An 8,242-nucleotide genomic window follows, 5' to 3' on the forward strand; every position below is an offset into this window, starting at 1 on the left:
TATTCTGCTGCTTGAGAGTTGACCACTTAAATGTGGTTTGGCCTCTATGGGCTCTTGTGCCTGTAGAGAATCCCCTCTGGGTGTGTCATTTGTAGGTCAAACCCGGTAGTACTCTGGTTTGGTGTGGAGTTGCCTCTGGGTATGTTGAATCTTATGCCTCTTAAGCTGGGCTCTGCTAGGGCAATTTCAGAACAAAGCAAATCACCAAGCACAACAACAACAACAACAGCAAAAAAAAAAAATCAAACACATTCACATGTAAAAACAAACGACAACCCCCAGTCAACACAGGCAAAGATATCAAAGATATAAAGACAAAACAAAACAAAACAAAACCAGTGCCAGTCTTGGCTTAAGCCCACCAAGTAATCTCCAGGTTGTCCTCTGCTGTACCAAAGAGTCCCCTGTGTATTGTGCAGGCAGAGCCGGTCACCTCGTGCCCAGAGTGACATTGGGACTGTAAATTTAGATGCATAGGGCTGAGGGGTCTGGATGGTAGTTTCTACAAAGTCAGTGCAGTGTCTGCCCTTGCCTGCATATATGTGCACTGAGAGTAGCACCACCAGCCCTGTGTCCAGTTCTCCTGAGTCTTAGGGCACTTCTTCCGTGTGTGTGTGTGTGTGTGTGTGTGTGTGTGTGTGTGTGGCAGGCCGGAGATTTCTGAGCTGCTGAAAGCCTGGAGCTGCATCTGCCGCTTACTGCTGATTCCTGGGAGTGCCTCTGCAGTTGTAATTGCCCTGCCCTAGGCAGGCCAGAAAGGGTGGGGGTTGGGGATGGAGGGGTCTTATCTCTCCCAGCCCAGCCATGTCACACTCTTCCCACAGGCCAGAAAAGGTGGTGGCTGGGGGTGGAGGAGTCTCTTATCTCCTAGCCCAGCAAAAACCACACTCTTCCCAGCCTCTTCCCTGGGTCCAAGTTGCACGCCAGTCTTCCCAGAGCATGAGCACTAAGGCTCCTCTGTAATCTGACACTACTCCTCAGTTCAGCGGCCAGTTTAAGTCTCTGGAAGGGTGGGGGTAGGATTGGAAGGGGGGTGGGGGGGGAGAGGGGCCCAGGTATGGAATTTGTGTCCTTTGTCCGTCCTAGGGCCTAACTGGAGGTATCAGCTGAGGTTATTGCTTCATATGCTGGATATGCTGCCCCCTCGGCGGGAGAGATCAGCTGTGGGATGCAGGGAAAGAGCCCACCTCCTGGCTTTTGTGTTCTCTGTTCCATCCTGGGATCCCCTGCGTCTCTGCAGCTGCGGATATCGGCCGCATTTCCACCGCCGCAGATGCAGGCCGCGTCTCCACTACTCTCCCTTCCCTCTTCCCCTGCTCACCCAATTTGCCCACCTTCAAGTAATCCTTGCACGAGTCTCTTAGCTGTGCTGCGTGATGAGCAGAGAGTCCTTTGATGGGTTAGAGATGTCCCGTTTGTGATAAGATCTGGAGGAGAACTCAAAAAGTGCGCCCCGCTGTTGCCATTCCTATGACATCACTCTGACTTTTCATTTTCTAATCATTGCTTCATATGTTTTGTCTGCATATATTTATTCTCTAAATGCAAACTTACATTGCAGAAATTCTCGTTGGTTTAGAACTTTGTTTTGTCAAATCAAAATTTGTTCTCCCAGAGAACAGATGTTAGGTGAGTTTCAGCACTCTTAAGAAACACTTAAAAACCTCAACTTATGTGTACTTTAGGCAAGTGAATGACCAATGGTGATTTATGAAGTAAGAGAGCCAAAATGAGTCTAGTCTAACCTCCTTTCCAAGTGAGAAAATAGAGATTTACACATTTATTCCAACTTATTTAGCTTGGGGATTTACAGAACTTTAACTTCAGCTCCCCCTACTCCCATTTAGTTTCAAAACTAAGAAGTCCATCTATGGCTTATGTGGCTTTCTTTGTTATATTTCATTACAGAAAATATGTAATGGAATTATTATTGATAAATTATCTGAAAGGTGACATGATTTCCTTTTCTGTTTTCAAATCTTTTTCATTTTATATTTATTTATTTATTTATTTATTTATTTATTTATTTATTTATTTTTAAGGAGGGCACAGCTCACAGTGGCCCATGTGGGGATTGAACCGGCAACCTTGATGTTATTAGCACCATGTTCTAACCAACTGAGCTAACCGGCCACCTCTCTTTTTTCAAACTTTAAAGCATGCATTTAACTTTTAAAATGATTACTAAATGTCTGTAATTATAGAAATCTCAATTCTCATTCACCCCAGATTATCCAATGTACTGTGAAACTCCAATTTGGGGACATATAATTAGTGGTGAAATTCTGTGTTCCAGGAGCTTTTCAGGAATCAGCTGCGACATAAAGCATGTAAACATTCTTTAAAAAACAAATAGTGATAAGCAACCCAAGTGTCCATCAAGGAATAAATTGATAAACAAAATATGATATATACATGCAATGGAATATTATTCAGCCTTAAAAAGGAAGGAAATTCTGATATTATGGATGAACCAACAATGCATGATCCTTGACGCACTAAGTAAAATAAGTAAGTCATAAAAAGACAAACACTGTGTGATTTCACTTATATAAGGTACCTAGATTAGTCAAATTCATAGAGACAGAAAGTGGAATGGAGGTTGCCATGGGTTGGGGTGAGGGAGAAATACAAAAAATTGATTTCGCAAGAGAAAAATATTTCTGGAGTTTGGTTGTACAGCAGTATTAATGTACTTAATACCACTGAAGTGTACACATAAAAATAGTTAAGATGGTAAATTTTATATTATGTGCACTCTACCACAATTAGAAAAGTTTTAAAAGCAAATAAATATGAAAAACAAGGAACAAATAAATACCTTTCCCTCCACAGCCATTAATATGCTCAGACTTCAGAAGAGGCTTGCCTCCAGGGTCCTCTGCTGTGGCAAAAAGAAGGTCTGGTTGGACACCATCAGCAGATTTGGAAGCTGATCAAAGATGAGCTGATCATCCAGAAGCCTGTGATCATCTATGTCCAAGGTCGATGCCAGAAAACCACCTTGGTCTGCAGGAAGGACAGGCATATGGGCATACTCATAGGTAAGCGAAAGAGTACTGCCAATGCTCGAATGCCTGAGAAGGTAACCTGGATGAGAGTGCTCCACCAACTGCTCAGGTGATACCGTGAATCTAAGAACACTGACCGCCACATGTGCAACCTGTATCTGAAAGTGAAGGGTAATGTGTTCAGAAAGTAGCCCATTCTCATGGAACACATTCACAAGCTGAAGGCCGACAAGGCTCGCAAGAAGCTTCTTGCTAACCAGGCTGAGACTCGTAGGTCTAAGACCAAGGAAGCATGCAAGCGTGGTGAAGAGCAGCTCCAGGCCAAGAAGGAAGAAATCAATAAAACTCTGTCCAAAGAAGAGTCCAAGAAATAAAGCTCCACCTTTCTTACCTGTACATAGTGACCTGGACTGAAACTCAGCTCTCGTTGCCATTCTTCAGTACATAGATCAATCATTCAATAAAAAAGCCTTCATTTGCAAAAAAAAAAAAAACAGTGAAAATTAAGTCTGATTGTGAGACTGGAAGGAAAATTTTCTTGGATTATGCTTGATTTGTTTTTTTAGGAAAAATAGTGAGGAAAGCTGCCAGCTGGAAAGAAAGTAGAGAAACCAGAGCTAATAATAGTACAATGATATTTATTTATTTGTTTGTTTGTTTGTTTTTATTATTTATGAAGATAGAATTACAGTTTGAATGTGTGAAGAGACAGCACAACACCCAAATTTAAGCCCAAAGCCTGCTAAAACTGTCTGTGTCTGAATCCTGACTTAGCTATTTAATGGTGTGTGCTCTGAAGCATGTTAAGCAATCTCACACTACTTAGATTTCTCACATTAACATTTGGGTAATCATACTACTTATACCAAAGAGTTGCTGTGAGGATTTAAAAAATTAAAATATGAACTGCACATAGAAGCATTTAAAGCCTGACATTTAATAAATATAATTCAGTATGTAGTAAATTTAAAAATCTAAGATAAATAAAAATGAAAAGAATAGATTACCAGTTAATTTCTTTATAGAGTCTAATCTATGTTGTGAATTATTTGTAGAAATAATAATTATAAAAATAATGCTTTTGTTTAATTGCAACAACATATTACATTTTTCCAAGATGATTTTAGTCCATGTTGTCATCTAAAATCTCTCTCCTAACATATAACCTCAACAAAGATTTAAAATGTTTTTTGCATTTTCTTCTATTTTTTAAATGACAATACTGAATAATGTTTAACATTGAAATAAAAAGAATGAAGAAATAGGAAATTCACATTTATTTTCAGGAATACTGGGCTGAAGAAGAATAATTACATTTATATTGTTAGGCACTGAATGCTGGAATCACAGTGATGACTGAATGATTTATTGCTTAGTTGTGCTCACATTTTTTTTATGCTTTAGAATCAAATATCAACAAGTGGTTTAGATTGGATACTGATGATACTGTGTACAATAATCTATTAAAATGATTCAAGTGATGTGAATAGCGATATTGCATGTTACATTTAAGATGAATTCACTGTTAGAGTTTGGCAATTCATTTTGAACAATGTGTTACAGATGTGTCTTCAGCAATATGTAAAGAAATATGACAGAATTACTAGTTAAATTTAGTTGAATCACTTGTATAATCAATATTAGTACAAAGAAGATATAATAGCAAGAAAAAGAAAATTCCCTAAGGTTGCATGTGAAACATCTCTCATGTAAGATGAAATAAATCCCAGAGAAACCAGAGTAAAATCCTTGAGACAAAGTCCAATCAAAATAAATAAATAAATAAATAAATAATATTAAAAGTCATTCAATGGAGCTTATCATTAAAATCTTAGAATCCAGCGTATGTTGAGACTATTATTACTGTCATAATTAATATTAAAATGTTATTTGGACACTACTCCAAAATGTAATTTTACACATTGGCCTTGTGCACCTAAGTTAGGATCCCAAAATCCTTCTGATCATTGAATTCATCATCTTTGATCTCTAATTTCTAACCCAAACAAAATGAAACAAAACCACCAGCAACAACAAAAATCCCATTTAAGTGAGGCTAGTTCTAATTTTTTGTTGCCATATAAGATGCGTTAGAAAAGATATTATTAGATTCTCTCTGAACAAATAGTCCACGCTACATCATGTTCATCACCTGTGCACAAAAAAAAAAAAAAAGGAAGAGAATATGTATGTTTTAAAGACGATTAAAGCACTCTGCGAAAGCTATCAGATAGTTACCAAATAGGTGCTTAATGAAATGTAATGACTGCATTGGGAATAGAACATCATGTAACACTACTTACAGTTTTATGTTAATATTTAAAGAGATAGAGGTATCTTTGAAATCTGCTCCAGTTCTAACTATTCCTTCAACATGGACATTTTTTTAAAAAGAATTTAGAAAGGGTACTTACTAATTAAGTAGCTATGTGGCAAACACAACATGTTCTTTATGTAGTGAAAGCAGTCCTGGTCAAATAACAAAATAGCTCTCCTCCTAAGAAGTGGAGGGGTATATGTATATAAATATACATATAAATATATATTTCATATATATTTTCATATATATTCTATATATATGAAAATATATTTGAAAACCATGATTAAGAAAGTTTCTTCAAAATATTTTTGCCTGTATATATGGTAATAAATTTTTTACTCATAGAATTTCCTTAGGTTCCAGAAAATATAGTGATAAGAATCATAAAAATGAGATTGATGATACATAAATATTTTAAAGTTATTTTCAACCAAACATATTAAGAATCCTTGACAGTGATTAGTCATCTAGCTATGCCTAACTATGTTGTATATATGCCATATGTTTAAATAAACATGTATCCAGAACTTCCTTTAATTTCTATTTTTTCAAGCTTTGCTGATCATAAAATTTATTAAAAATTAACTTTTTAATTGTCACCCCAATAAATAAATATGTAAATAAATAATTAACTTTTCATGGATTTACATCTCTTTAAAACCATTTTTGTGTTATTCACAAGAGAACAAACCAAATGTTCATTGTGTATAGTTATGATCAACTAACTACTATATAACAAATAGTTCTCGAAATATGTAATGGTCCTGGATAGGATAGATAGGGTAGGATAGGATAGGATAGGATAGGATAGGATAGAATAGAATAGAATAGAATAGAATAGAATAGAATAGAATAGAATAGAACTTCTGTAATAGAAGCCAATTTCTTACTCATGTACCAACAGTGGACAGGTGGACACACCGATGGGACGATTTATCTCCTCTAAATCACTAGGGATATTGGTTTTAAAAGATTCTGTTATTGTCTCCATTCCAGCTTTTCCTAGGGGTGAAGAACATGGCAAATATACATGAGAATTTTGAGGATTAGGCTCAAATATCACTTATTACTTCTAATCACATTCTATTCCAAACTCAGTTCCATGACACCGTACAACTTCCAGGCACACTTAAAAATAAGTGAAGTTGGGTCCCTAGGTGGATGAGGAACCAAAATTTGAGGTCAGTTAACAGCTTTCATTAACTATGTAACATCATTCAGTGAGACTATGAACAACTCATAGAGGGCTAAAATCTTCTTAAAATTATAGACAACCTAATTGAGAGAAGAATAGTAGCTTTAATTTTTTTTATCCATACACATACAAATATATACATATGTATTTGTAATTGATTGTTATTTGAAAGCCAAGTGGAATGAATTTGAGAAACACATAAAGTTACTGGCTTCTATAATAATACAGAGCAGAAAGTAATACCTTTTAAAAACACTGATGAAAATTAACATTGTTAACACCAGAAAGGAAACAGTCACGGTATGAAACCTTCTTATAAATCAAGGACATCTTCACATAACTCAAGGTTAAGTTAAAAATGAAAGCAGCTTGGAATTTCCAGTCTTTATTCTTGGACAAACATGTAATGTTTTGGGTGTGGCTGATTGTTCAGAGATGGATGAGTTGTGAACGTGTGGAATAGCTTTGGGGAAAGCTTCCTGATCTGCTGTCTGCTGTCAAGAGTTCATGATGAGAAGTATAATGTCATGATAGATGAGATATGGAGCTCTCACACTATCAAGTGGTATATCTAAGGGAAACTTTTGACTTTTTCCAAAGCATTATAATATAGAGAATACTAAATTATGAGGATGATACAATAGCCCTTTCTCCCGACTCCAGTATGCACTGCACATTGCTTCCAAGCCAATTGGGAAACATTACTTTAATCCTGTCATTCTCTTGCTAAAAGATCTCAGTGGTTCCTCATTTATACAAAATTTGCTGGCAGTGTACTTAAGGTTCTTTATAATGTGAACTAACCTATTTAATATACTTATCTCCCACTCTCCACCTATTAAAGCCTTCACTTCAGCTAATCATTTACCAGCCTTCAAATATGATTTATACATTCTCTTTGCCCATACTTTTTAGATACCATGAACATTTGGCCCATTTTTCTTTGCCTATAAAACACCTTAATTATGTTTCAAGATGGATCAATTCTGAATTTCTCCATGAGAAACAGAATCCAGAGTGAGTTTTACATCCAGGAGCCTCTCATATTAATTTTTGACTTGACTTATTTGTCTGTCCTTGAACTGTTAACAATATGTTTGATTTTTCCATGGCCCTTCATCATTTCAGAAGCTTAGAAAAATCTAAGAGAAATGTATTTTTTAATCTTTATTTTTGGCCTGCGTGTAGTACATATTACAGTTGTGTTCAGTGTTTAATAAGCATGTGCTGATTGGTCTACAGATATGTTTAAACCCACAAAGGATAATACTGGGCAATGAAGAAGTGGTTTATCTGGGAGGAGACAGAGAATCCTAATGAACCAACTCTTCCCCTAGCAACCAGTGAGGTTGAAAAAATGGTGACCCAACAGATGGACTCCACACACCAGCATACAAGGGTAACCATTACAAAAACAAGATACTTTTTGAAGGAACATCTACGCATATACCCAAAATACAAAGCACATTGAAACAGACGTCATGAAAAACAAAAACAAAAACAAACCTGAACGTGGATGGCTTCCTTTTTTCTTATTTTATAGTTTAACATTGATTTTACTTTGGATCACAATGACAGCAGGAAGTTGAGGGAGTGATAATCATCACTTTGAGCATCTAACATTTATAACTTGTCCCTGAATCCTAGACAAGAGAGAGTAGACTTTTATGGCCATTTCCTAAATTCATTGTTGTTTCTTTTTTATGACATGAGCAT

General features: G+C 36.3%; 1 pseudogene; it reads left to right on the plus strand.

The window, feature by feature from the left end:
• Positions 1 to 2,843: 2,843 nt before the first annotated feature.
• Positions 2,844 to 3,385, plus strand: LOC109434892 (large ribosomal subunit protein eL19; annotated as a pseudogene).
• The last annotated feature ends 4,857 nt before the right edge of the window (positions 3,386 to 8,242 follow it).

The sequence above is a fragment of the Rhinolophus sinicus genome, linkage group LG04 (assembly GCF_036562045.2).
Source record: "Rhinolophus sinicus isolate RSC01 linkage group LG04, ASM3656204v1, whole genome shotgun sequence".
NCBI classification, from domain to species: domain Eukaryota; kingdom Metazoa; phylum Chordata; class Mammalia; order Chiroptera; family Rhinolophidae; genus Rhinolophus; species Rhinolophus sinicus.